Source organism: Pongo abelii, chromosome 10 (assembly GCF_028885655.2).
Source record: "Pongo abelii isolate AG06213 chromosome 10, NHGRI_mPonAbe1-v2.0_pri, whole genome shotgun sequence".
Taxonomy (NCBI): Eukaryota; Metazoa; Chordata; class Mammalia; order Primates; family Hominidae; genus Pongo; species Pongo abelii.
In genome coordinates this window covers 8,492,543-8,509,074 of record NC_071995.2, presented here as the reverse complement: position 1 = coordinate 8,509,074, position 16,532 = coordinate 8,492,543, and the positions used below count along the sequence as shown (strand labels likewise).

General features: G+C 41.2%; 1 long non-coding RNA gene across 1 annotated transcript; it reads left to right on the top strand.

The window, feature by feature from the left end:
* The first annotated feature begins 12,502 nt into the window (after positions 1-12,502).
* On the top strand, positions 12,503-16,532 carry LOC129049043 (uncharacterized). Its single transcript, XR_008511808.2, has 3 exons — positions 12,503-13,118; positions 13,257-13,352; positions 16,245-16,532. It is a non-coding gene; the product is annotated as an uncharacterized LOC129049043 (long non-coding RNA).

Here is a 16,532-nt window from a genome sequence, read left to right as displayed (position 1 = left end):
TTCCTTGTCAGGCAGCACTGCCATTAAACCTCTTTCTTTGTTGCAACTTGGTATCTTGGTGCATTGACTTGCCATGTGCATTGGCGAAAGACCTATTATAGTTCCATAAATTAGACTTTCTTTCCTTCTTTCTTTTTTTTTCCTACAAAATGACCAATGCAAAACTATTTATTAATACATTTTATCTGGTTAAAAGGTTAATAGCTATTGTCTGGTTAAAGGCTGTTAGGTAGAAAGAAACTTAAGCAGAAAGATAGATTGTATGATGATCAAAATTATTTTAAAAGTTTAATATTACAAAATAGCTATTTTATGCATATATGTCCAGATACAAGAAAGGACAAATTAACAACCTATTATTTTCTCTCTCTTTCTCTTTTTTTTTTTTTTTTGAGATGGGGTCTTGCTCTGTCACCCAAGCTGTAGTGCAGTGGCGTGATCTCGGCTCACTGCCACCTCCGCCTCCCAGGTTCAAGCAGTTCTCCTGCCTCAGCCTCCCAAGTAGCTGGGACTACAGGCACATGCCACTATGCCCGGCTAATTTTTATATTTTTAGTAGAGGTGGGATTTCACCACGTTGGCCAGGCTGGTCTCAAACTCCTGACCTCAGGTGATCTACCCTCTCGGCCTTCCAAAGTGCTGGGATTACAGGCGTGAGCCACCCCGGCCGGCCTATTTTCTCTCTTTTTTAAAGCTACCTAAAGTGATGGAAGTAATGAACTCCTTAGATTTCCTCTCCAACAATCCCTCTCCATTCAGATATGCCCTTCCTGGCTCTTCTAGTCCACAAACCAGCATCCGGCCCCAGTAAAGATGAAAAAAAGAGTAGATACTTGAAGTACTGGCCTTCCTCTGAGTTCTTGGCCGTGTCTAATACTTGATGCAGTGGGAAGGGCACGTGACCCAAAGACAGGTTCTGGGTACTTGCATACTGTAGTTGAGTGTGCAAGAGATGTGCTTACCTTCTAGTCTATTTAGGTATTCATGTCTGCTTTATTGCTAGTTCTGTAAACAATAATAACTCATGCATCCACATCCTGGCCCATAAAGACAATCACCAAATATTACCAATGCCTGCAAAATCTGGGGAAAGTAAGGATGTACCTCCTGTTGATTTCATAAAAACAGTCAGAATCCTGGCAGGAACAGATGGCACACTTTACCTAGGAAACTTGAGAGGTGTTTAATAAAACAATGTTTGCAAAACTGAAGCTTTAAAGGAGCCAAAAAGAAAGAGTGAAGTATCCTGGGGCTAGCAACAGCTCAGGAGCTGTCCCATCCCTTTGCTTGAGAAGCCTGGGGAAGGTGTGATTACCAGGATCAGCAGGTGTTGACCGTAGTGAGGGGGCCACCTTGGGAACTTGTCTGAAGTCACATGTCATCAGGGAGATAGGCACAAAGACTCGCTAGCTTGATGCATAGCAAGCTGTTGTAATCTTTGGACCATGAAATCTGCACAGCAGAAGTAACCACCTTTGATTGCTAATAACATCAAATCTGCCCCTGGGGTTTTAAAGTTGTCATGGTCCATGAAATTTGGTTTCTTTTTCCTTCTAATTGAAATCCTGCAGAGGCTTCATGTATCCTTTACCATAGATGAGATCTGGATATGAAGTTAAGCCAAAAGAGATAGAGTACATTGAAATCCATGAATTACAGAAGTTTGCAAAAACATTAACAAAGATCTATGAAGTTGAACCAGTCTTAGGGGAAAAAAATCAATGAGAAAATAATAAAATTAGAAGGAACCTGTGGTGATCATCTACTTGTATTACAAACCCCCACACTTATTTTTTCCTAAGAAGGTTTCAGTGACTATTTCTAGTAAGATGTGTCACACTGATTCACACAAAGATGAGATTTCATAAATATGTACCACATAATAAATATGGCAGTAACTTATACAGCAATGGAAACTTTAGCTTAAAATTCCATCTTACATCCCAGGATGCCTCAGTTGTCCCATAGTTTTTTTTCTTTTTTTTTTTTTGAGACGGAGTCTCACTCTGTCACCCAGGCTGGAGTGCAGTGGCATGATCTTGGCTCACTGCAAGCTCTGCCTCCCAGGTTCACGCCATTCTCCTGCCTCAGCCTCCCGAGTAGCTGGGACTACAGGCGCCTGCCACCACACCCGGCTAATTTTTTTGTATTTTTAGTAGAGACGGGGTTTCACCGTATTAACCAGGATGGTCTCGATCTCTTGACCTCGTGATCCGCCCATCTCGGCCTCCCAAAGTGCTGGGATTACAGGCGTGAGCCACCGCGCCCGGCCTGTCCCACAGTTTTAATTTTATGAAGCTACCACGAATCTTTCTTTGACACCGTGCCAGCGCTGTCATTCAGGCTTCCCTGAACATTGGCAACTATCAGTTATGAAACAGTGATTCCAGATGAACCAGTGTATGAAAGGTTGTAGTGTACTCTGAGAATTTAAGAACCTAAATTTGAGAAACACTGCCTTGGCCAGTTTCAGAAGATGCCAGTTTTCAGCAAGTACAGGGTCTCAGTAAAGCTAAGTGATTATCCTTGACACTGGACACAGAAGTAGCACTCTTCTTATTATAGTCTGTAGGAAGTATAGAATTTCTACAGGCAGATCAAAGTCCAGCATCCAAGTCTGTACACAGATGTGCACATCTGTGTGTTCACTTGCCGTGAGTCCTGGGGACGAGGTAGGTATTCAGGAAATGACTCCACTTCATCTGTCTCTGTCTCCTATCGTATTTGTTTGCTCTTTAGTAATTAGGCAAGGAAGGAGGACTGTTCAAGCTCAAAGAGCTTATTTTGTTCCAGAAAATTCGTTTTATAATTTAAAGTGAGAAATATATCTTTCATGATGGAGGATCAGATGTTTAAAAATAGTAAATCAGAAAACAAGTCACCACTAGGGTGTCGATTCCAAGTATAGAAAGGATGCATTACTTTACATTAACTGGCAGAATAGGAGTCCACAGCTTGTTTCCTCCAGGGGATATTTTGAATTGTAAAATCCGAAAAAAAATAGATGTGATATGTAAAGAAAGTTGTAAGAAATGCTCTGTCACAAAAGACTGCTTCCTCTTTGGTGAGACGGTACAGTGGGTGACAAGAAACGTAAGCTCTGGAGGCAGAGTGGCTTAAAACTTAGTAGCTATGTTCCCTTGGTCAAATCACTCGAACCTTCTGTGCCTCGGTTTTCTGATTTATAAAGTGAGGATAATACTAGTACTTGCTTGGTGGGGCAGCTGTTAAGATCATACGAGTTCACACATACGAACACTTAGTACCTGGTACATGATGAGGACCCTATATGTGTTTTCTGTTTTTATTATTTCTGCCATCTGACTCAGTACATATAATCAAGTATATGTAAAATTTATTGTTCCTGTTTGTTTAGAAGTCTACCTCCACTAATTATACTGAGAGTTCCTAGCAGGAATAAGCACTTAGGGTATATTTGGAGAAATAAACAATCTATAACTTTGCTGCTCAGGAAGAAAAAGATAGTCAGGATTAGAGACATAGCTCTGGAATAATAAATAATAATAGCGATCATTTATTGAATACTTATAATATGCCAAGCAGTTCTAAATGCTTCACATGTACTATCTCATTCGATTTTCATAACAACCCTGATGATGAGTTACTTTATTATGCTCATTTTGTAGAGGAAAACAACTGGTACACAGACAGGTGAAGTAACTGCCCAAGGTCACACAAGCAGGATGCCACAGAGCTAGAATCAGAGCAGCCCTGTGGCTCCGATCTGCACTCAAAGATGTCATCATATTATTCATAATATTGATGTTTTATAGGGTGGGCTGATATTCAGCCAGCACAACAGAGTGTGACCAGACTGGTTGTCTATTTGGTTGATATCCTGTTCTGATTTAGTTGGTGCTTGGATGATATCAGTTGTTAAATTGATTATGACTGTTACTCCTGATTATAGGTTGAAGTTGTGAAAATAAATGAACTCTCCTGGGAAGTGTATTTATGAGTAAACTAATATTTAAGCACCAAGAAAGCAAAGATAGGGTTTGCTTTTTTTCCCTTCCATATTCTCAGTTCCTAGAAAAGACTGTTTTTACTCAATCTGTTGAATGAATGAATTATTAACAGATGATAACCTTGTAAAACATCTCTATTTAGGGCTGGACAGAGTAAAAGAAGCCTAGAGAAGAAAAATAAGAAGACAATATAGAGGACAATATATGTTATGCATGTCAAGGAGTTTTAAGAATAATGTGGGCCAGGTGCGGTGGCTCATGTCTGTAATCCCAGCACTTTGGGAGGTCAAGGCAGGCGGATCACCTGAGGTTAGGAATTCAAGATCAGCCTGGCCAACATAGTGAAACCCTGTCTCTACTAAAAATACAAAATTAGCAGGGCATAGTGGTGCATGCCTGTAATCCCAGCTACTTGGGAGGCTGAGGCAGGAGAATCTTTTTAACTTAGGAGGCGGAGGTTGCAGTGAGCTGAGATCGCGCTATTGCACTCCAGCCTGGGCAACAGGAGTGAAACTCCATCTCAAAAAATAAAATAAAATAAAATAAAGAAAAGAAGAATAGTGTGGTCAAACACGTGGATGCTACAAATAGGTAAAGGAAGATAATGATAGAAAAGAACCCATGAGTGTCCTTAGCAAAGGATTTCCAAAGGAGTGAGGAGCAGAAGATAAGGACATAGACTAAAGAGTATACACTATTATTTTTGAGAAACTTGGCAGAGAAGAAAAGAACATATGTGTCAGGCACAGTGGCTCACCCCTGTAATCCCAGCACTTTGGGAGGCTGAGGCAGGCAGATTGTTTGAGCCCAGGAGTTCAAGAACATTCTGGACAACATGGGGGAGACCTTGTCTCTAAAAAACCATTTTTTTTTTAATTAGCTGGGTGTGGTGGTGCACTCCTGTGGTCCTAGCTACTCAGGAGGCTGAGGTGGGAGGATCACTTGAGCCCAGGAGGTCGAGGCCACGGTGAACTGTGATCGCACCACTGCACTCCAGCCTGGGCGACAGCAAGACTCTCAAAAAAACCACAAAACAAAACAATAGAAAAGGACCCATGTGAGTAACACATACCTGGAGAATAGAGGGAAGATGATCTTTTTTATCTGGTTTTTAAAGTTCCATTAGTGACAGTTTGAAAATTCTAATAGATCTTAGGAACCCCACAAAATTATTCTAAAGTTCATCTGATAGAAGAAACATGTAGAACACACAAAAAATTCTGTAACAGAAGACCAATGATGGGGCTTACCTTTTAGTTACTTGGCCTCCTCATTTCTGTGTTTCTTCTCTACCTCAGCTGGGACTCCCTTGGTCATACACTTGCATTGTTATCAATTGTAACTACTTTGCTTTCAAAATAGTTAATCCGTCCTGTGTCTGACAATAACATACTTTTTTTTTTTTGAGACGGAGTCTTGCTCTGTTTCCCAGGCTGGAGTGCAGTGGCATGATCTTGGCTCTCTGCAACTTCCGCTTCCTGGGTTCAAGTGATTCTCCTGCCTCAGCCTCCCGAGTAGCTGGGATTACAGGTGTGTGCCATTGTGCCCGGCTAATTTTTTGTATTTTTAGTAGAGACGGGGTTTCACCATGTTAGCCAGGATGGTCTTGAACTCCTGACCTCGTGATCTGCCTGCCTCAACCTCCCAAAGTGTTGGGATTACAGGTGTGAGACACCATGCCCAGCCTCTAATAACATACTATTTTTTAGCTTGTTTGTTTAAGCACACACACTCCACTTATATGATGACCTTATTAAGAAGGCGGCTTCATTACCTTTCTGGCTTTTCCCAACCCACCTTTCTCCATTTTCCTTCTTATCCGGCTCAGAGACTCCTTCCTACCCGAAGCTGCTTTCCTGTCAGTCTTTACATTGATTCCACCTGCCAAAATTCTAAACCTGGTTAGCCCTAACCATCAGTATTCTCCATGCCTGCACCTGAGCAGCTGAGCACTAATGACAGTCACACAATAGATCAGAGTCTATAAAATTATAACCACTATAGGCTCACTCCTGTAATCCTAACACTTTGGAAGCCAACACAGGAGGATTGCTTGAGGATAGGAGTTTGAGACCCAGCCTGGACAACAACAACAACAAAAAATTAGCCAGGTGCATGTCTGTGGCCCCATCTACTTAGGAGCTGAGGCAAGAGGATCCCTTGAGGGGTTGAGGCTGCAGTAAGCTATGATTGCATCACTGCACTCCACCCTGGGCAACAGAGTGAGATCCATCTCTTAAAAAAAAAATACAAACTATGACCACCATAAACTTATAACCAAAATCCCAAATAGGCTCTTATAACTCTACAGTATAGTAAATCTGCTCTAGGCCAGGTGCAGTAATCTCAGCACTTTGGGAGGCCAAGGCAGGTGGATCACTTGAGGTTAGGGGTTTGAGACCAGCCTGGCTAATATGGTGAAACTCCGTCTTTACTAAAAATGCAAAAATTAGCTGGGCACATGCCTGTAATCCCAGCTACTCGGGAGGCTGAAGCAGGAGAATTGCTTGAACCCAGCAGGCAGAGGTTGCAGTGAGCTGAGATTGCACCACTGGACTCCAGCCTGGACGACAGAGCAAGGCTCTGTCTCAAACAAACAAACAAAATCTGCTCTATTTATCTTGTCAACTCACTATCCCCGCCCCAAGTAGCTGGAGATGGAGATGAATAAGTGTATTTATTTATTTATTATTCATTTATTTATTTATTTTGAGACAGGGTTTGTTCTGTCATCCAGTCTGGAGTACAGTGGCATGATCAGGGATCACTGCAGCCTCAAACTCTGGGGCTCAAGTGATCCTCTTGCCTCAGGATCTCAAGTAGCTGAGACTACAGGCATACGCCACCACAGTTGGCTAATTTTTAAAAAATGTTTTGTAGACAGAGTCTCACTATGTTGTCCAGGCTAGTGGTCTCAAATTCCCAGGCTCAAGTGATCCTTCCAAGGCTGGTCTGGAACTTCTAGATTCAAGCAATCCTCCGGGATTACGGGAGTGAGCCATTGTGCATGGCCGACAACTTCTTAAAGTTTCTTTTCTTTTTTTTTGAGATGGAGTCTAGCTTTGTCACCCAGGCTGGAGTGCAGTGGTGCGATCTCGGCTCGCTGCAACCTCCGCCTCCCGGACTCAAGCGATTCTTCTGCCTCAGCCTCCCGAGTAGCTGGTATTACAGGCATGCATCACCACACCTGACTAATTTTTTTGTATTTTTGTTAGAGATGGAGTTTCACGACGTTGGCCAGGCTGGTCTCGAACTCCTGACCACAAGTGATCCACTAGCCTCAGCCTCGCAAAGTGCTGGAATTACTGGAGTGAGCCAACTGTAATCCCATTCTTCTCCTGCAACCCCTATGTTCGATTCATTATCTTCCCTACTTTTACATCCTAATAACTCTCTGGATTCCATCCCCTTCTCTGTATATCTACTATCTTATCCTGATATCATTTCTTGCCTGTCCTACAGTGGAGGAAAGGCAGGATGTGAAAAGAAGAGTGAGATTTCTAGGCATCTGTTCTTTGGTTTGAGTGACTGGGTAAATACTGGAGTCATTTTACAAAATCAAGAATATCTCCTTTTAGGCTGGGCGCGGTGGCTCTCGCCTTTAATCCCAGCACTTTGGGAGGCCAAGGCGGGTGGATCACTTGAGACTAGGAGTTCAAGACCAGCTTGGCCAACATGGAGAAACCCTGTCTCTACTAAAAATGCAAAAATTAGCTGGGTGTGGTGGTACACGCCTGTAGTCCCAGCTACTAGGAGGCTGGAATTACAGGAGTGAGCCACCTGTAATCCGAGAATCGCTTGAACCAGGGAGGTGGAGGTTGCAGTGAGCCGAGATCACACTACTGCACTCCAGCCTGGGAGACAGAGCAAGGCTCTCTCTCTCTCTCTCAAAAAAAAAAAAAAATCTACTTTTTAAAAATTGAGTTTGAATTGCTTCTGCCTTCATGCTTGCAGATGTTTTTAGGGAATTCAATATAATTTTCTTAGGAGAGAGGCCCAATTAAACATGCAGATTTAGAAGATGTCAACATAAAGGTGGTTGTAATACAGAGGTATATATGAGAATTCCTATTGTAAGTGTATATTATGAGATAAAGCCACAGATACACTCTAGAGAATATCATCATTTAAAGACAAGTAGAGGAAAAGCAAGCGTAAAGAAATTGAAGAAGAATAGTCAGGGTTAAGTTGTTTCCACTGTCTCTAGACAACCAGTGAGTGGCCCTTCCCACAGGAAACCAATGTTACATGCTATTGTTACTGTTTTTTTTTTTTTTTTTAATGGCTATCTTCTTCTAAGGAGGTTGCATGAATATTTAAGCAAATACTTGATGTGTGATGACACACAAGTATCCTATGGAGAGGCCTACACAGCAAGGAACTGAATCCTCCTGCCCACAGCCATGTGAGTGTGCCATCTTGGAAACAGATCCTCTGACATGAGCCCAGCCTTCAGAAGAGCAAACCCCTGCAGACAGCCTGACTGAAACCAAATGAGAGACCTGAGCACCAAGGTAACCTACTTGCAAACTCCTGATCCACAGAAACTGTGAGATAATTAAATGTGCCTTGTGTAAGCCACTAAGTGCTGGTATAATTTGTTCCACTTTAATAGATCATCAATACTACAGAGAGAAATAAGAGTTTCTGGCATTCAAGTTTCTTTCTCCTTAAGCCACATATCATCTTGATTTGATAGTGGAGGAAATTAAAGCTTAGTCAAGTTAATGTATTTGTCCAGGGTTACAGTGTTGAAGTGACAGAAGTATGAAAATTTTTAGGCTTTCTGACATATAGACAGTGCTCCTTGTACCGTCTCACATTGCTTTTAATAATTCTAAATAATTCCCTTTTCATCATTTATTAAGTGATTGCTGTAGACAGGTAGGTCTTACATTAGCCATTAACGTAGGTGCTGGCAATATAAAGGTGAAGAAAGCGAGTCTAGTGGATTAGTAAAAAATAGAGCTATGGAATGATGGAATACTGGAGAAATAAGCTTGATAACAACAGTGGACATGAGGCCAGGTGAGGTGGCTCACGCCTGTAATCCCAGCACTTTGGGAGGCCAAGGTGGGAGAATCACTTGAGGCCAGGAGTTCCAGATCAGCCTGACCAACATGGTGAAACATCATCTCTACTAAAAAAACAAAAATTAGCCGTGGCACACGCCTGTAATCCTAGCTACTAGGTAGGCTGAGGCACAAGAATCGCTTGAACCCAGGAGGCGGAGGTTGCAGTGAGCTGAGATCATGCCACTGCACTCCAGCCTGGGCAACAGAGTGAGACAGGCAGGAGGCTGGAGTGCAGCGGTGCGATCTTGGCCCACTGCAACCTCCACCTTCCGGGTTCAAGCGATTCTCCTTCCTCAGCCTCCTGAGTAGCTGGGATTACAGACATGCACTACCACACCTGGCTAATTTTTGTATTTTTAGTAGAGAGGGGTTTCGCCATGTTGGCCAGGCTGGTCTCGAACTCCTGACCTCAGGTGATCCACCCGCCTTGGCATCCCAAAGTGCTAGGATTACAGGTGTGAGCCACCGTGCCTGGCCAAGGTACAGATTTCTATAAAATTTAGCTCTCAGCTTCTTCGAAACCAAAACATATGATAATTTTTTAAAAATAATGCTTTACATTGTTCTTCTTGTATAATATAAGGAAACATATCAGCTCATGTGAGAGACTGTCTTCTAACTTTGAGGGGATTTTTTCACATACATATTTTTTCATATATATATATATATATATATATTTTTTTTTTTTTTTTGATGGAGTCTTGCTCTGTCACCCAGACTGGAGTGCAGTGGCACAATCTCAGCTCACTGCAACCTCCTCCTCCTGGGTTCAAGTGATTCTCATGGCTCAGCCTCCAGGGTAGCTGGGATTACAGGCATGCGCCACCAGGCCCAGCTAATTTTTGTATTTTTAGTAGAGATGGGGTTCACCATGTTGGGCAGGCTGGTCTCGAACTCTCGATCTCAAGTGATCTGCCTGCCTCAGCCTCCCCAAATGCTGGGATTGCAGGTGTGAGCCACCGCACCCGGTCTCAAACAGAAATTCCTTTTTTTTTTTTTTTTTGAGATGGAGTCTCACTCTGTTGCCCAGGCTGGAGTGCAGTGGTGCAATCTTGCCTCACTGCAAGCTCCGCCTCCCAGGTTCACGCCATTCTCCTGCCTCAGCCTCCTGAGTAGCTGGGACTACAGGCGCCCACCACCACACCCGGCTAATTTTTTGTATTTTTAGTAGAGACGGGGTTTCACTGTTTTAGCCAGGATGATCTCGATCTTCTGACCTCATGATCTGCCCACCTCAGCCTCCCAAAGAGCTGGGATTACAGGCATGAGCCACTGCGTCTCAAACAGAAATTTCTTAAAGTGGATCCATTACCTACAGTATCATGCTCCAACTTCATAACTGTTTTTAATCTTACAAACTCCATGAACTTTGTCTATGGTCTCTAATCAAGCATAATGTTAAATTTAGATGTAACTGGCCTTACAGTTTTCATGTTCACAGTGGATTAGATACAGCAGGTCTAAAGAGGTTGAAGGGAAAAAAATATAAAAACCAAAAAGTGACATCAGTGAAAAGAAGGCCGATAATAGTGAGAAATCAAAATATACAACTATCTCAGTCTGGAATTAAATACTCAAGGAAAAAACAATCATATACATGTTAGTATCCATTGCACTGTATTTCTAAACTGTGTTCAGAAAACATCTTTTATAACAATGACCCTAAGTGATTAAGAAATCTCAAATTATTTTCAGTATATTCGGATTAAGAAAGTATGAAAATGAATATCATTGTTAGGAAGATGTTTGCTAAATGTATTAAAAGTACCAATGCAAAACAAAATTTTAAAACATTTTATAATGATATTTAAAAAACTCACCTTAAGAAAAAAACTTCAGTTTCTGAAAATGGATAAACAAGAAAGAAAAAAGCATCCCTTGACATCTGGGAGCTAACCTGACACTCAGAGGACCTGCCCATGACCTTGTTCTGTACAGCAGAAAAATTTCACAGAACGCCAACTTCAGACAAGGAACAAGATAAAAACAGACTATTTCGCAATCATGAACACACAATAAAAGCAGAAAAGCATAAACACTTTTCAAACCACCAAAATGACCACACATCTTCCTATTCTGACTACTAGGGGTTAGTGTTGTTTCTTTACCAAATAAAGCTTCAGACTTCTTGTAGTTTTTCTTCCTTCTAGAGAAGATTTATTAAGATACTCTATGGTAGATTTAGTCTCATTTCCTGTCAGCATCTGCATTAGTCAAAGCCCTCCAGAGAAGCAGAGTCAATAGAATATAAAGAGATATAGAAAAGGAAACTTTTTAGGGGAATTGACTCACATAATTATGGAGGCTGAAAAGTCCCATCAGCTGCCATCAGCAAGCTGAAGAATGAGGAAAGCCAGGGGTGTGATTCAGCCTGTGTTTGAAGGCCTAAGAACAAGGGGAGCTGATGCTGTACTCTCAGTCCAAGGCTAAAGGCCTGAGAACCCCAGGGCTGGGAGGTAGGAGAAGGCTAATGTAAGTCTCCAAGTCTAAAGGCCCAAGAAATCAAAGCTCCAAGGCCAGGAGAAGCTGGATGCCCCAGCTCAAGGAGAAAGAGAGAGAGTAAATTCCTCCTTTTTCCACCTTTTTGCTCTACCTGGGCCCTCAGCAGATTGGATGATGCCCACCCACATTGGTGAGGGTAATCTTCTCCACTCAGTCTACTGATTGAAAAGGTAATCTCCTCCAGAAACACCCGCACAGACACACCAAAAATAATGTTTACCAGCTGTCTGGGCATGTAATTCACTCAAGTTGACACATAATATTAACCATCACAGCATCCAATCCAGAACAAAGCCCTGCTTGCTTAAACCCTCTCCAAAACTACCTAACATCGGCCCAAATACTATAATAAATTATTTCTAACACCCTCTTATGAAGCACCACAAGGTCCTCCATGGCATGTATTTTCCCTCACTGCAAAAAGAAATAAACACAACTTGTTTAACTACAGATGTGTTCCTGGTGGTCTTTGAATGAAGACATTGACAGAAAGCAGCATAGCATGCTGGTTAAAGACTGTTTTTATTCGGATCCTGGCTTTGCCAATCAACAGCTGCATAAATTAAACTCTCGACCTCAGCTCCCTTATTTGTAAAACAAGGATAACAAAAATACATTTTTTATGAGGTTGGGTTTCGGATTAAATGAAATAACAGAAGATTATCTCTTAACTAATTTTACCTGCAGAAAACAGAATAGCTAACCAAATTGGCTTTAAAAATAAATGTTAAAAAGCGGTTAACATTTATCTCACATTGTGTTAGTATAAGATGGCCTAAGAGTTTGATGGGTGGTTCGTTGATGTCAAATGAATGCAAGTGCTTCAAATCTTTCCACTGTAACCTCGCCCTGTGTCCTGAGCACTGCCACGCACACGGTTGCAGGATGCTGCGGCCTCAAGTGTCACGCCTGCAACGCTTCAGTCTTAAAAACCAGGAAGTAAGGAGGACAGCAGCCTTCTCTTACCTCTTTCTGTTTTGGGCGGAGAGAAAATCCTTTTCCAGAATTCCTACCAACAGATCTTCCCCTTTTGTCTCCTTCCTGAGCGTCAACATTGTGCTAGCTCCAAGCTGGGATTCTAGAGCTGCATTGTCTGAAATAGAATCCCGGCTCCACCACTGACTATGTGACCAGGGCAAGTTACTTAAGCCTCACTATATGTTAATTTTTCACTTATAAAATGGGAATAATAGTATCTACATCAAGAATTGGTATGAAGATTGATTACATTGAAGATGGATTACATTGAAGATTGATACATGAAGATTGGTATGAATGAAGATTGATACATTGATATGCATGTATATATGTGACAGAGCACTTAGAACAGTGCCAAACACATGTTAAGTGTGAGTGCTAATTCTTACGATGTGCTGGGTCACATGGCCATTCATACAAAGGAGGCTATGAATGGATGTACGTGGCCTTTTTAGCCTCTTTCTTAGAAGGGGGTCTGTGCTAACAAAGAAGAAATAGAAATGAAAAGGTTCTTGCACAGGCCAACCGTGTATGCCACTATCTGTAGAGTGTTTTGAAGAGTGCTTATCACAGAGTAAGTTCTAATAAATAATTTTCATTATTTGTCATAATAGTCTTTCCTCATCAAGTGACAAAATACTCTGAAACAAGTGAACATTTAATAAATAGATCTCCAAATCCAGCAACATTAATGTACTCCTTCTTTGTGTAGCCAGCCACATTCCTGCACCGCCCTGCGGACTCCATGGACCCAAGCGGCTATGACTCAGCGGCAGGAGATGATGCCATATGCTGCCTAATGATGCAGGTAGGTCATTAGGCTCAAAGAAAGTGTTTTTGCAGGGACTTGTCCCCATCTGTGGAGATGTGCTGAAGGCCTTACTCCTCCTGCTCAGGCACCTGCCTGCTCAGGCGAGGCACCTGTTATACTTACTCTGCCTCTATGGGGGCTGCCACATTGCTGTAGCAAATGGTCCCCAAAAATACCCACTAAGGGAAGAAACAGGGCAGCTTTCTCTATCAGTCATCAGCGTTGGTTGTTCACTCAATTTAATTTCTGAATTTTCTTTATCTCACTATTTAGGTTGCTTGCTCAGCAAATTCCTGATCTATGACTCAGACTCCAGGACCTCAGACCATTGTCTTGAGCTTCAGGCTCTGATTAGTTCATTTCATAGAACTATTTTATTGGTTAAAAAAAAATAGCACACTACGGTGGAAAGCACACTTGACCATCTAGAGTTATGGATTCTAGCTATATCTGGACCACAAATTAAATGTGTGATTAGGTTAAATTAGTTATTCTTTTTTTTTTTTTTTTTTTTTTTTGAGATGGGATTTCACTCTTGTTACCCAGGCTGCAGTGCAATGATGCGATCTCGGCTCACTGCAACCTCCGCCTCCCAGTTTCAAGCAATTCTCCGGCCTCAGTCTCCCAAGTAGCCAGGATTACAGGTGCCTGGCTAATTTTTGTATTTTTAGTAGAGTTGAAGTTTCACCATGTTGGCCAGGCTGGTCTCGAACTCCTGACCTCGGGTGACCCACCCACCTCGGCCTCTCAAAGTGCTGGGATTAGAGGCGTGAGCCATCACACCTGGCCAAATCAGTTATTTTTTATTTTATATTTATTTTATATTTTATTTTATATTTATATTATTATTAAAGTGATGAGTTCAAACCTGATGAACAAAAGTTTTCTTATTTATCTACAATTATAACCTTTGGAGTATATTGCACTCAGTTTTCTAAGGGTCTAAAAAGTCCAGAAACTCTCCGCAGAACTGCGTGTCTTGGTTACTTATTAGATAATTTATCTTAAAACATCTGGTCTTCTATTTTTTAAGTACTGAAAAACATAAATTAGGAATATCTGGGCAATATTAACAACTAAAATCAAATCCTTGGATTTCTGAGTAATTATAAATTATGCAAAATCTACTTAACTTTATGTTTACTGAACAAAACATTTCGGGAGGTCCGCTCAGCAGGTAAGTCATTAGCCTCATCTTCGGGTAATCAATGACAACCTTATAAATATAGGCTCATCTTCAGGTAATCAATGACAACCTTATAAATATAGGCTTATCTTCAGGTAATCAATGACAACCTTATAAATATATGACATTCAAATTCTTGCATTCCTGGGGTAGACATCCGCAGAATACAAAATTTCTGGGTGGGGTTGCCTCAACCCACCTGTCAGAGTGAATTTAATCCTGCCATTAATCCACTTCTCTTGGTCTGAAAGACTTCTCTAAAATATAATGGCTGAAAATATAAAAGGAAGTCTTCATTAATTTCTAACAAAATCATGCCTCATATGAGGTCATGGAGGTAGAGTTAGGTTAGTAGGAAGGACAGATGTTACATAGTAACAAGAAACAGTTACCTCTTAAGGTGAGCTAACTGTGGTGATCCACCAGAGGCGGCGCTAGAGGGTGCCTGGCAAACAAATGGACACGGTATGATTGAGGGTCTTGGTTGAAGCATCAGATGTGGACCAGAAGAACAGTGACAGGGAGCAGGTGCTACTCTAACAAACTTTAGCAACTTTCTGATTGTGCTGAGCAACAGGTCTCCTAACAACACCCCACTGAGACCAGATGCCAAATTTGGCATCTCCTAAAGGCAATATTGTTTTTATTGCTATGATAAAAAGTTTGAGTTCATTCATTAATATTGGTATTACTTTTCTCTCCTTTCACTCTCAAACAGAAATTACAGTCCTTGAGAAGTTAATGGCCTCTGGCTGTGCACCTGCCTCCAATTAGTACCGAGGCAATAGGTGAAAAATATGTTTGGAAGCATGCAAACCTCCAGGGGCTGGTTAATGCCCTTATTAAAACTGATACTTTAGAAAAGTTCTGAGCCATGGATTTGTATTCTGTTTTTGGATTGTCAACAAGATCAACACCTCTGGCAGTTCAAATAATTGCCTGGCCCAAGAGGCTGAATAAATTAGAAAAGTTAAAAAGAAGTAAAAAGTAACTCTGACAAGTTCCTGCAAACAAAATAGACTTTCAGGCTCACTGATGTAACAAACTGAGCCTATGAAGAGCAGCAAAATTAAAAATCAAACTGCAGATTTCCCAGAATATTTTATTTTAAAAGTCTCCACAATAAGCTTTTTAAAAAAGATAACTTCAGAGTTATAAAAGAGTTGCAAAAATAGCACAGACTTCCCTTCTGCCTTTTATGCAGTTTTCCCTTATGTTAATATCGTACATAATAATAAAATAATATTTTACATATTGTACATAATAATAAAATAAATGAAGGAATTATCCTTTGTATGATACTCCTAGTAAATATAGAACTTTTTTTTAATGTCACCAATTTTGTCATCATTTCTTAGCTTCAGGATCCAATCCAGGATTGCACTTTGGATTTAGTTGTCCTGTCTCCTTCGTCTCTTCCAACCTGTGATGGTTCCTTAGCTCTTCCTTGTCTTTGTGACTCTGACACTTTTGAAAGGTGCTCATCAGTTATTTTGCAGAATGCCCCTCAATATGGGTTTGTTTGAGGTTTTCTCATCAATAGATTCAGCTCAAGCGCCACTGGGAAGGATGCCAGAGATTGTGTGCTCTTCCCAGTGCACCCTCTCAGGACGTTCTTGACATGGTTGTATATGTACTTTGATTATTTTAATCTTGTTCACTTTACTAAGGTCATGAAAAATGTTTTATCATTATTTTTGTAGGTGAAGAAAGAGAGGATTAATGAGAAAAACAAATTAGATGGCATAGCCTGGATGCAGAAAGTCTGACTTCAAAATTCATGAACCTTCCAAAATTTACCATGTTGTCCCTCTTCACTTGTAACTCTAGTGACACAGGAAGATGTGTTTTTTTTCATTTGTACTTCCTCTGCTAAGATCTCTAAGTGAGGGGAAGGGACTAAGCTGTTGTCTATTATTTGTTACCGTGTTCTTTCAAAGCTCTAGAAAATACATGAGCATAATTCAAGTAAAAATGTTGGAAGCTTAAAA